Here is a 14,078-nt window from a genome sequence, read left to right on the forward strand (position 1 = left end):
GGGTCCTAGGTGTAATCCTGGACTCTGAACTAACCTTTCGACCCCACATTCTATCACTATCCAAAGCTTGCCGCCTCAATCTCCGCAACATCTCCAAGATACGCCTCTTCCTAACCAATGTCACCACAAAGCTTCTAATCCACTCCCTGGTCATCTCCCGCCTCGACTACTGCAACTCCCTGCTCATTGGTTTACCTCTAAATAGGCTATCCCCACTTCAGTCCATCATGAACGCTGCTGCCAGGCTCATCCACCACACAAACCGCTCAGCGTCTGCTACACCCCTCTGCCAATCCCTCCATTGGCTGCCACTCAGTCACCGAATTAAATTCAAGATACTAACTATAACTTACAAAGCCATCCACAACCTGGCCCCCAGCTACATCTCTAACCTAGTCACAAAATACCAACCTAATCGTTCTCTTCGCTCCTCCCAAGACCTCCTGCTCTCAAACTCCCTTGTCACCTCATCCCATGCTCGCCTTCAGGACTTCTCCAGAGCCTCCCCCATCCTCTGGAATGCTCTACCCCAATCCGTCCGTTTTTCTCCTTCTTTATCCACTTTCAGACGATCCCTGAAAACTCATCTCTTCAGAGAAGCCTATCTGGCCCCCACCTAACAACTGTACATTTATCTTTTCAATCAGCACATCACCCACAGTTATTACCTCTTGTATCTTTTGACCTTCCCTCTTAGATTGTAAGCTCTAAGGAGCAGGACCCTCTGATTCCTACTGTATCAAAGTGTATTGTATTTGTACTGTCTACCCTCAAGTTGTAAAGCGCTACGTAAACTGTTGGCGCTATATAAATCCTGTATAATAATAATAATAATAATAATAACATATTGTGGATTTTAAGATATTTTCTTTATTCATTGTCAAAGCTCAAAAAAATCAACATTTAATAAGATTAATATGAAATACTGCACATTAATATGATGCAGTCTTCTCTCTATACAGCCGGTGGAGCTTCGGGCTTCTTTCATATGTTTTCCTATTGCCTCCTTTGTTTTGTTTAAAAAGCCTGATGTTTACAGAAATCAATAGCTCAAGCTGGAATTTACACACACAAGAATGAATCAGAACAGAAATGCACCCTTTAATTATTATGGACTTGCAGTCAGTTAAAGTAAGAAAGGCAGAAAGCTACCGCTGTGCCGCCTTCTCAGCTAACCCATAGTGCTGTAGGAACCCTTAGTCAAGAGAAGTCCGTAGCAATAAGCGCAAGGCTGGCATGACAGGGTAGCAGGGCCAGCTTGCCAATTAATGGTTAACTGGGTGTTTTCAGTTGGTCAGTGTAGAGGGGGTGGCCAGAACAGTATTCAGCATAGTTAGGCAGGAGCCAGTGTCTGGTGGTCAGTAGGAGGTCACTGAAGAAGAAACGGCTCCCACCCTCCCGCCCTGTTGTTTGTATTATATTTGAAACGTTTGGCGTTGATTGTTGTAAGTTATAGCGGTTGGGATCTTTGGAGGCCTTCTAAATTAAGACCAATATGGCATAGTGGGGAACCATCTTGGTATGGGATCCTCGGGAAGATGCCAGTTAACCGAGGTTTAACTGGGCATTTGGATATGGGTATTAGCGTTGGAAGTTGAAGAGTTGGTATTAGCCCTGAGTCGGCGTGCTGCGACTGGGGACCTGGTGCGTCATGCTGATACTATATAAATTTGGGGTCTTTTCAGTGCCTTCAAAGATCTACACAACATGGTTACGATTTGATCTGGAAAAGTATTATTTGTAAATAATATGTTGATGGTTAATTGTTAATAAAATGGCCGGTACGGCCAAGTTTACTCCAAAAGAGTGTTGTCTGGTTATTTAACCGCTTCAGCCCGGAAGATTTTACCCCCTTCCTGACCAGAGCACTTTTTGCATTCGGCACTGCATCGCTTTAACTGACAATTGCGCGGTCATGCAACGTTGTACCCAAACAAAATTGTTGTCCTTTTTTCCCCACAAATAGAGCTTTCTTTTGATGGTATTTGATCACCTCTGCGGTTTTTATTTTTTTCGCTATAAACAAAAAAAGAGCGACAATTGTTTGAAAAAATGCAATATTTTTTACTTTTTGCTATAATAAATATCCCCCAAAAATATATAAAACACCAATTTTTGTTCCTCAGTTTAGGCCGATACGTATTCTTCTACGTATTTTTGGTAAAAAAAAAAAAAAAAAAAAAAATCGCAATAAGCATATATTGATTGGTTTGCGCAAAAGTTATAGCGTCTACAAAATAGGGGATAGATTTATAGCATTGTTATTATTAATTTTTTTTTTTACTAGTAATGGCGGTGATCTGCGTTTTTTATCGTGACTGCGACATTATAGCGGACACGTCGGACAATTTTGACACATTATTGGGACCATTAGCATTAATACAGCGATCAGTGCGATTAAAAATGCATTGATTACTGTAAAACTGTCACTGGCAGTGAAGGGGTTAAGTGTGTCCTAGTGTGTGTTCTAACTGAAGGGGGATGGGGACTGTGCAGGGAAGATAACAGATCGCTGTTCATACTCTGTATGAACAGACGGTCTGTCACTTCTCCCCTCAGAGAACCAGAAACTGTGCGTTTACACACACAGTTCCGGGTTCTCCGTGTCTCAGCGGCGATCACGGGAGCCCGGCAGTGATTGAGACCGTCGGGCACTCGCATCGGTTACATAACGTCGTTTCGCCCAGCCGTGCCATTCTGCCGCAGTACAACTGCGGCAGCTGGTCGGCAAGTGGTTAAGATAGTAAACATAATAGTAGGGTATGTGCAAAGGTATCAGGCCAGCTTGCATCTGTCTTACCATAGTCATGTATTACAGTTTTACTTGTAAAACAGAGATAGACTGTGTTTGTAACACATATACATAGGTGTGCCCAGCCTGTTGCATTAGGGTGTGCACCCCAAAGCTCAAACACACATACGTGTGTGTAAATATATATATATAGAGCAGTAGGGCAATGGACAGTGTAAGTAGGACAGACGTTGGTGTCAGTAGAGCAGTGGATGGTGTCAGTAGGGAAGAGATTGGTGTCAGTAGTTTATTTTTTTTTTATTACTTTTTTTACAATTTTTTTTAATTATTATTATTATTTTTTCTGAGCCCCATTGGGGGGCTTTGGTGAAATATCAGAAGTCTAAACAGACCCTTGATGTCTCACTTTGGAGAATACGAAAGGAACTGAGGACAGAGATTCCCCAGTCCATTTCTCTGCAGCCAAGCAGCGGAGGCAATCTGGGCAGCACAGGGGGATTAGGGTGTGCCCAGGCACACCTGGCACACCCTGTGCGCACGCCTATGCACATATATATATATATATATATATATATATATATATATATGCTACAATTGTGGTATGTAATTAACTCACAGGGTGCTGCTTGTGTTGTTAGTTTATGAAACCATAGTACAGTATGCATGCAACCAAAGATTTCAGGAAGATAGGACAAGCTCAGAGATAGGCAACAAGATTGGGGAAAGGTCTGGGGGATAAAACGTATCGGGGAGACTTCAGGAACCTAATATGTACAGTCTGGAGGAAAGAAGGGAAAGCAGAGACATGACTGAAACCTTTAAATACATCAAGGGGTGAAGGAGGGCAGTATTTCAGTATAAAGCAAAAAAAAAAAATAACACGGGGACATGACCTCAAACTAGCAGGAGGATAGTTCTAAACTAATCTTAGAAAGTATTATTTTATCAAAGAAGTAGTTGATTGGAATAAACTTCCAGCAGAGGTAGTGAGTCAGCCAACAGTACGTGGATTCAAACATGCCTGGGACAAACAGAGCTATACCCAGACAAAAAAGCTACCCACCCCAAGAAAAAAAACACTATATATATATATATATATATATATATATATATATATATATATATATATATATATATATATATATATATATATATATATTATTTCAGGTTAAGTAGAAAAACTTTGGAATGCAAATAATATTTAAGAAAACAAGCTTTGGTTTCTATTTAACTGTCATCTCAACTGAACTGTTGCTATGCAACTCTGAATTCATTAAATCTGTTGTTATCAACAAACGGGGGAATTAATAAAAAATGTCTGGTCTCAGCTTTGTCTGAATTGGAGCACAGCCAATCAGCTGTTACATTTTAATTTTCATTTTCTAAGCCGCGTGGAATCAGTTAAAAGTTGACACTGATTAGTTGCTATGGGCAAAGGCACCAGCTGAGATAGAACACGTCTCAGACACTTTTTATGAATTGCCTGTTATGCAAAAATATATAATCCCCCTATTCTGAATGATCTGTACTCCCATATTGGCCATATCTAGACAAGCACACATTTTGTGAAATCAGTCCTTTCCAAGAACAAAATATGAGAACTGTTGTGGAATATACAATATGTGTAATATGCTCCACAACTCTGCAGAGCTAACGCTGATGATAAGCAGATCATGTCTTGAAGCACAGCCCCATCTACTGGCTACCTAAGCCCAGATTCACACTGAGCTGCGGGAATGAAGCCGTGCGATTTCAGCTGAACTCGCACCATTTCACTCCCGCATGTCAGTCCTGATTTCGGCCGCGATTTCAGAGTCATCTGTGCAGGTTTCTACACAGATGTCAATGTAAATCACAGCCCAAAATCGCAAAAAATTAGTACAGAAACTACTTTTTGAAATCGGTGCAGAGCCGAAGATGTGGCGTTGCACCGATTAGGACGGTGCCATTGATGGCAATTGTCGCCGATTTGACATGTCAAATCGCATGTAAAAACGCTCCAGTGTGAACCAGGGCTAAGCCTAGGTTCACATTGGAGTGATTTGTCATGCGATTTAAGAGATCAAAGAGCATGACAAGTCGCAGCCTATTGGAGGCAATGGCACTGTTCTAATCACTGCGATTTCAGGTGCTACTTGATAGACATCTGTGCATGAAGCCACACAGATGTCTATCAAGTAGCACCTGAAATCACACTGACCTTGCTACTTTGAAATCATGCTACTTCAAGTGAAGTAGCGAGATTTCAAAGTAGCATCAATGTGAACCAGGGCTAAGGTTAGAAAGAAATCCTAACAGCAGAGACATTGATTAGACCCAGTTAAAAACCAGCTGATCTGATTATACCCAGATATTTATACAGGTCTGGTGCAAGGATTTTTGACACCCTAAGCAAAACCTAATTTACCGCCCCCTTTGGCTCCACTCCTGACTCAACCCACTTTGCCATGCCCATGTATACCCCCCTTTTTAATGCAGCGCCCATCAAATGCAGCCTACCAGCGCCCATCAAATGCAGCCTACCAGCGCCCATCAAATGCAGCCTACCAGCGCCCATCAAATGCAGCCTACCAGCGCCCATCAAATGCAGCCTACCAGCACCCATCAAATGCAGCCTACCAGCGGTCATCAAATGCAGCCTACCAGCGGTCATCAAATGCAGCCTACCAGCGGTCATCAAATGCAGCCTACCAGCGGTCATCAAATGCAGCCTACCAGCGCCCATCAAATGCAGCCAACAGTGCCCATCAAATGCAGCCAACAGTGCCCATCAGTGAATGTTTGCTTGCTTCCATACATTCGGGAGTCAAGACACAAACACAGTTCTCCACCGCCACTGCGCTTCTGACTCTATGTGCGAATGGAGCAGCGGCTGCCTGCTGATGCTGAAAATGAGTTGCTTGCTGCAGAGAGAAGAGAGTAGGAACACCAGTGGCTGAGCGCCCTAGGCAGCAGTGTGCCCTAGGTGGCTGCCTAGTTTGCCTAGAGGTAGCACCGGCCCTGTATCCATAGATAATAAACTGATCTAGCGTCAGTCTAATGCTTGCCATACACTATACGAAAAATCGGCCAAACCCATTTTCGAAAAACGAACATTCGGCCGTGAGAGCAAACGATAATGCCATCATGTAATAAATCGTTCAGTGGACATAAATGAATGCATTTTTTGTTCCGTTTTTTTTACATATACCTAGTGCAAACAGTTCGGACGAAAAACACAACCTTTCAATTTATCGTTCGTTCGGCAGAAAATTTCCAAACTTGTCCTTCATTTTTTCGGCTCAAAAACGGTTATCAATTTTATGCCCATTAACTGGCCGAAAAACGAATGAACTATCTAAATGACTGGATTTTGGACGATTTTTCGTATAGTGTATGGCCAACATTACGCTGGCCATACATTATAGAATTTTCTCGTACAATTTTCCTTTATATTAAGAAACCCATATAATATGAGGTCAAACCTAAACACTTTCAATTAGTATGCAATCAGGCAGGCTCTTGCACTTAAGCCTGGTACACACGGTTCAATTGTTGGACAACCGAGTGTCTGATTTTTGTCAAAAGGGTGTGTGCCAGGATCTTGTCTTGCATACTAATGTTACACAAAAATTGTCGTGCCACAAACACGAACGTAGTGATGTACTACGAGGAATTTCAGCTCTTGAGCGCCACACTTTTGGCCCTTTCTGCTAATTTTATGTTTGGTGAGCATTGATTCCGAGCATGCGTGTTTGTACTTTTGCGACTTTTGTGTGACGGATTTGTGTACTGACCATCCGAAAATCTGATGTGGAATTGTTGTTTGACAAAAATTTCCTAGCCTGTCATCCAACATTTGTTGTCGGAAAAATGGAAAACAATTGTCAAAAGGAGCGTACTAATGGTAAGAACTTTGGACAGTCTGTCAACAGACAATCTCCTTTCGAAAATCGAACCGTGTGTACGAGGCCCATTCTCACCTGAGAGTAGCGTTTTCAGGCAGAAAATTGCACAATTTCGACGCGTTTTGCCGCTATTTTGTACAGATCAAAAGGTCATCAATGTAAAAAGCAGAAAAAGCAGAAAAACGGCCAAATCTGCCTAAAAAAAAAAAAAGTACCAGAACTTGTTTGAGCTTCAGGCGTTTTGGAGCTTCTGGCTTTAGGCGTTTTGGAGTGGAGATGTGACCCATCTCCATAGAGAATGATTCATTTTTTTCCCCTCCAGCGTTTCGTAGCTTCAGGCTTCAAGCTACAAAATGCTTGGGTGTGAATGGGGCCTTAGAGTTGCTACCTCATCCCTTTAAAATGGAACACATATTAATTACCGTATATATTCAAGTATAAGTCGAATTTTTCAGCCCCTTTTTTGGGGCTTAAGGTGCCCCCCTCGACTTATACTCGAGTCACCGCCGTCTGCCTACATGATCAGCGTGTCATGCAGGCAGACGGCGGCCAGCGTGTGCTACATTACACTCGGCAGCGGCTCTCACTGTTCAAAAGCCGCGGTTCCTCGTCTGTAATGGGCAGCCAGTGTACAGCCTATCACAGACATTCTCTCATCCTCGTCCGTGGTATGAGGATGAGAGAATGTCCGTGATAGGCTGACCACTGACTGCTGGGAAATGGAGTTTTCTGCCTATCATGGACGAGGAGGAGGCGCGGCTTTTGAACAGTGAATGGCCGCTGCACACGCTGATCGGTGCAGAGCGGCACACAGAGGATGCACAGGATACACAGGTAGGATGCACACAGACACATGCACACAGGTACATATACACATGACACATGCACACATACACAGGACACAGCTCCATATACACATGCACATATACACAGGTACATGACACATGCATATATACACAGGACACAGGTACATATACACATGACACTTGCACATATACACAGGACACATGACACATATACACAGGACACATGACACATATACACAGGACACATGACACATGCACATATGCACAGGACACATGACACATGACACATGCGCATATACACAGGACACATGCACAGGACACATGACACATACACAGGGAGCCATGCAGCTGCAGATGGGCATTGTTGACCCTCTTTTTCCACTTACAGTAGCTGCTGCATTTCTCACCCTCGTCTTATACTCGGGTCAATACGTTTTTCCCATTTTTTTGTGGTAAATTAGGGCCTTGACTTATACTCGGATCGACTTATACTCAAGTATATACGGTACTCAGGTTCTGTGGCTGATTAAGGTGGTAATTAATCCGACTTAGTGCCTTATCTGAATGAACCACTTCAACCCCGGAAAATGTACCCCCTTTCTGACCAGGCCATGTTTTGCGATACTACACTGCGTTACTTTAACTGACAATTGCACGGTCGTGCATTGCTGTACCCAAATAAAATTGATGTCTTTTTTCCCACAAATAGAGCTTTCTTTTGGTGGTGTTTGATCACCTCCTGTGTTTTTTTTTTGCGCTATAAACAAAAAAAGAGCAACAATTTTGAAAAAAAATATATTTTTTACTTTCTGCTGTAATACATATCCAATAAAAACAATTAAAACAATCGAATTTTTTCATCAATTTAGGCCAATATGTATTCTGCTACATATTTTTGGTAAAAAAAATCCCAATAAGTGTATATTGATTGGTTTGCGCAAAACTTGTTGTGTCTATAAACTATGGGATATTTTTATGGCATTTTTATTTTTCTAGTAATGGCGGCGATCAGTAATTTTTAGCGGGACTGCAACATTGTGGTGGACAAATGGGACACTAAGGCCTGATTCACACCAATGCATTTTTAGTGCTTTTTGCATTTTGCAGATGTGCACTTCAACCCATTTAACATGGTTTCTTATGGAACACATTCTGTAGTGCAAATCTGCAAATAGCACTAAAAATGCATAGGTGTGAATTCTGACACTTTTTAGGGCCCAGTGACACCAATACAGTGATCAGTGCTAAAAAAAAAAATGCACTCACTGTATAAATGACACTGGCTGGGAAGGGGTTAACATCAGGGGCGATCAAAGGGTTAAGTGTGCGCCTAGAGAGTGATTTCTAACTGTGGGGGATGGACTGACTGGAGGAAGAGAGACATCTGTGTTCCTGATTAGCAGGAACACAAGATTTCTCTCCTCCTCTGTGACAGAACAGCGGTCTGCTTTGTTTACACAGGAAGACCGCCGTTCTGCCTCTCCAGCGAATAATCGCTGGTGGACCCACTAATTGGCTCACACTGTGTCCAATCAGAGCGAGAGCGGGTCTCCGGTGGTGCGCGCGGCGTACCCCAGACCCAGGAAGCGGAAACAATGTACAGGTATGTTGTTTCGCGCAGCCCGGCTGCCCTGCCGCAGTATATGTGCGGTGGGAGGTCCGGAAGCCATTAAATTGGCCTCAGAACCTGTGTAATTCATATGTGTTCGGGGTTTTTTTTATTTAAAGTTTTTTATTGAGTACACCAGGCAAGGCAAAACAAGACCAACACTGACAACTTGTACACTGAGGACAGGCTGATACATAAACCAAAGACAAAGCATCAACATACAATATGAAGATGGCAAGTCGGCTGGCGACAAAAATAGCGCCAGCTCACCCACATTAAACATAAAGTACTACAATGTACAATGAAAAACAATATGCTTGCCCCTAGTCAGGTGCACACAAACAGATTTTTCAAATAATGAAGAAGACATAACAGTACGGAAATCCGAGAACAGGAAAGAAGACATGAACATGGTAAGAACGAGTCAGGTAAGGCAGTTTTAAAAGAGAGAAAGGATGTAAGATCAGTAAGGGGAGAGGGGGGGGGGCGTAGAAAGAAAAAAAAAAAAAAAGGGGGGGGGGGGAGTGATGAAGGCGGAGGCGATTGGAAAGAAAAACATGCACTGCCACTGTAGCTCTACTGAGGGGGACACAAAGGTGTTGTAATCTTGAGAGAAACGGAAATCGTGCCAGTGAAACCAGGTTTTGTTGAATTTTTCCTCCTTACGCTGTAATGCAGCCGTCAATTGTTCCATCAAGTTAATTTCGTTCACCACAGCTATCCACTGACCAACTGATGGAGGTTCTGAGCATTTCCATTTTTGTGGAATGCACATTTTAGCGGCGTTTAGAAGGTGGATCAAGAGGGATTTCTTATATCGACGTCTCAACATCGGGGTAAGGTGGAGCAGGCATTGTGCCGGGTCATCTGCCAGTGTAACGTCCGTCAGTCTAATGGCTTCCCAAAAGGGACGAACACGGGAGCATGTCCAGAAAATGTGCAGTAACGAACCACCAGGATGCTGACAACGCCAGCAGGAGGAGGAAACTGAAGGGTAGATTTTGTGGAGGAGCTTAGGCACTCTATACCAGCGAGTCAGTATCTTAAACCCAACCTCCTGGAACCTGCTCGCAATTGAAGAGCGGTGTGCAAAGTATAAAATTCGTTCTCTCTCTTCCTTTGAGAAGGCCTGACTCAGGTCATTCTCCCATTTCCGTAGATAATGAGGTATAAAGCCGTCCTGGGGGTCGACTAGAAACCCATACATTAAGGACAGTAGATGACGGAGGGGAGTAGGATCCAGATAGAGCCTCTTAAAAGCAGACGTGGATTGACTAGTGGATGGCACGAACTGCGAGGAGGTAAGGAAATGTCTAATCTGTGTTGCTCTCCATCTATCTAAAGGTGGCGATAACATTGCTTGTATTTCCTCGATAGTGCACCATCGACCCTCTTGATGAAAGTCTTGAAACCTAAATCTGTTGATCATCAGAAATTCCCTAAACCTCCTCCCCGACAGACTACAGGGGAACTCCTGAGCGCCAATTACCGGTGACAAAGGTGAGGGAGTGTGGGAGACCAACGTGACACAACCAGTTTTTACTGCCACCGACACAGTAGTCCCAATCAAAGGATGGGATTTCAGGGGTACTGGCAGGGCAGAAGTCTGCCACATCAAAGTTGGGAGCGGGAGAGATGTCATTGCCTGTTCCACCCCCACCCACTCCTTCTCTGAGGCATGCTTGGCCCAGTCTAGGGCTCTAGTTAACCACTTCCCTACCCACATATAGTCATATGACGTCCTGGGATGGGATCTCCCATCCTGGGTGGACGTCATATGACGTCCTGGGATTCCCGGCCGTCTAGGGGGCGCACGCCCGCCGCGTTGCTCGGGACCCGGTGCGTGTGCCCGGCGGCCGCGATGTCCGCTGGGCACACGCGATTGCCCGTTAACCGGACCGGACCGTGGATCTGTGTGTGTTAACACACAGATCCACAGCCTGTCAGGTGAGAGGAGAGCGATCTGTGTTCCCAGAACGGAGGAACACTGATTGGTCTCCTCCCCTTGTACGTCCCCTCCCCCTACAGTTAGAATCATTACCTAGGAAACATATTAACCCCTCCCCGCCCCCTAGTGGTTAACCCCTTCACTGCCTGTCACATTTACACAGTAATCAATGCAATTTTATAGCATTGATCGCTGTATAAATGTGAATGGTCCCAAAAATGTGTCAAAAGTGTCCGATGTGTCCGCCATAATGTCGCAGTCATGAAAAAAAATCGCGATCGCCGCTAAAAAAATAAATAAATATATATATTTTAAAATGCCATAAATCTATCCCGTATTTTGTAGACGCTATAACTTTTGCGCAAACCAATCAATATACGCTTATTGCGATTTTTTTTTTTACCAAAAATATGTAGAAGAATACGTATCGGCCGAAACTGAGGAAAAAATTCGTTTTTTAAAAAAAAAAAAAAATTGGGATATTTATTATAGCAAACAGTAAAAAATATTGTGTTTTTTTCAAAATTGTCGCTCTTCTTTTGTTTATAGCGCAAAAAATAAAAACCGCAGAGGCGATCAAATACCACCAAAAGAATGCTCTATTTGTGGGGAAAAAAGGACGTCAATTTTTTTTGGGTACAACGTTGCACGACCGCACAATTGTCGTTTAAAATGCGACAGCGCTGAAAACTAAAAATTGGCCAGGGAAGGAAGGGGGTGAAAATGCCCGGTATTGAACCAGTTAAATGAACCGCCTGGTAGTATTTAAACGGGTCTGGGAACCCCAAGCCACCCTGGTCTTTTGGTAAGGTCAGGATATGATGAGACAATCTTTTTACTTTGTAGCCCCATAGAAAATTCAAAAATTTCCCTCTGACAGAACGAAGGAAGTGGTTTGGGACCGTTATTGGCAGTGTTTGGAGGAGATATAGTAATTTTGGCAAAACCGCCATCTTTAAAATGCTGTTCCTTCCAAACCAGGAGAAAGTGTTCTTGTGCCAGCGCTGGAGATCCAGACGTAGAGAGGCAAGCCAGGGAACATAATTCTCTTGGAAGACTGCTGACACTGAGGGGGTAAGATAAACGCCCAGATATTTCATTTTGTGGCGAGCCCAAGAGAAGGGGAAATTCTGTTGAATAATATTGAGAGTCTCCTTAGGTAAATTAATGTTTAAAGCCTCAGATTTGTGCACATTAATTTTATAATTAGAAAGAGCAGAGTATGTCTTAAGCGCCTGCAATAAATTGGGGATGGAAGTGACGGGGCTTGTCACAAAAAATAATAAATCATCGGCGTAGGCCGCAACTTTGTGCTGTGCGTTGCCGGTGCTGACGCCCTTTATGTTTTGATCATTTCTAATGTGAGCCAGCAGGGGTTCCAGTACCAATATGAATATTAAAGGTGACAGTGGGCAACCCTGTCTCGTCCCGTTGCTCAAGGGAAAGGGGGCTGAAATTGCTTCATTGTCTCGGACTGCTGCTGAGGGTTGGGAGTAGATTGCCTCTATCCATTGACACATATGGGGCCCTAGGCCAAGGTGCTTCAACGTGCGTTTCATAAAGAGCCAGTTGACCCGGTCAAAGGCTTTCTCCGCGTCAGCTGAAATCAGCAACATTGGAGTTTTCCTGGACCGGGTCAAGTGAATAAGATTCAAGGCCCTAATCGTGTCATCCCTGGCTTCCCTGGTTGGGACAAAACCTACTTGGTATATGTGTTCGGGTTTAAAGGGATGAGGTGGCAACCCTACTTGTACTACATAGCTGAAGGTATATCTAAAGGAAATTGAATAAGAAAATTGTATAATGTATGGCCAGCTTAAGCTGTTTTTTTTTTCTTTTTCAAAGAAAAAAAAAAGAGATACTCAGGGCAATTAAATAAAGCTTATTTAACTCTTTTCTAAATACAGCCTGCACTTAAATCATGAAAGCCTTGTGACAGATTATGACACTAACCATTCTACACACACACACAGTACCTCACAAAAGTGAGTACACCCCTCACACTTTTGTAAATATTTCATTATATCTTTTTATGTGACAACACTGAAGAAATGACACTTTGCTACAACGTAAAGAAGTGAGTGTACAGCTTGTATAAGTGTCGGTTCACACTACAGTAACTCAGGATCCGACTTGTCAGACCTCAAGTTGCTCCAAGTCGCTGGACATAAGAAATTCCATTGAAGTGAATGAGAGCCGTCTTAATGTACACTACTGAAGTTGCTCCAACTTCAGAAAAGGTTCCTGTACTACTTCCAGTGGACTTCTAGGCAACTTGTACCCATAGATTTCAATGGAAGTTGCCTCCAAGTCGAATCTCCATCTATATTGAAGCGACTTTACAGGAAAAAGAAAATAATTTACACAGGTACTTCCCATGTTTACCCAGGCAACCCCCTCCCTCCCATAGAGCTGATTATTCTGTGATTGGCCACAGCCAAAGTCGCCTGTCCTGGAGGCAACTTTATGTCACGTCATGAGTTGCGCAAAGTCGCCCTGAAGTCGCCTCCAAATCGCCTTGCAAAGTCGCGCTGTAAGTCGGGTTACCCCTGTGTGAACTGAGCCTCACAGTGTAAATTTGATGTCCCCTCAAAATAACTCAACACACAGCCATTAATGTCTAAACTGCTGGCAACAAAAGTGAGTACACCCCTAAGTGAAAATGTCCAAATTGGGCCCAAAGTGTCAATATTTTGTGTGGCCACCATTATTTTCCAGCACTGCCTTAACCCTCTTGGGCATGGAGTTCACCAGAGCTTCACAGGTTGTTACTGGAGTCCTCTTCCAGTCCTCCATGCTGACATCACATAGCTTGTGGATGTTAGAGACCTTGAGCTCCTCTACCTTTTGTTTGAGGATGTCCCACAGATGCTCAATAGGGTTTAGGTCTGGAGCAGGGGCGGACTGACCATTCGGGCACTGCCCGAGGGCCCCATGCCACTAAGGGGCTCCATCAGGGTTGCCAGCCTCAATAAAACCAGGGACAATATGTAAAAATTTGTGTTTTTTTAAAAAATCCCAAGATTATAGCTGCTCCGCCTCTCCAGTACCTTTTCAGTGTGTGTATACTGTATGT

Source organism: Aquarana catesbeiana, linkage group LG12 (genome assembly GCF_042186555.1).
Source record: "Aquarana catesbeiana isolate 2022-GZ linkage group LG12, ASM4218655v1, whole genome shotgun sequence".
In the NCBI taxonomy this organism is placed as follows: Eukaryota; Metazoa; Chordata; class Amphibia; order Anura; family Ranidae; genus Aquarana; species Aquarana catesbeiana.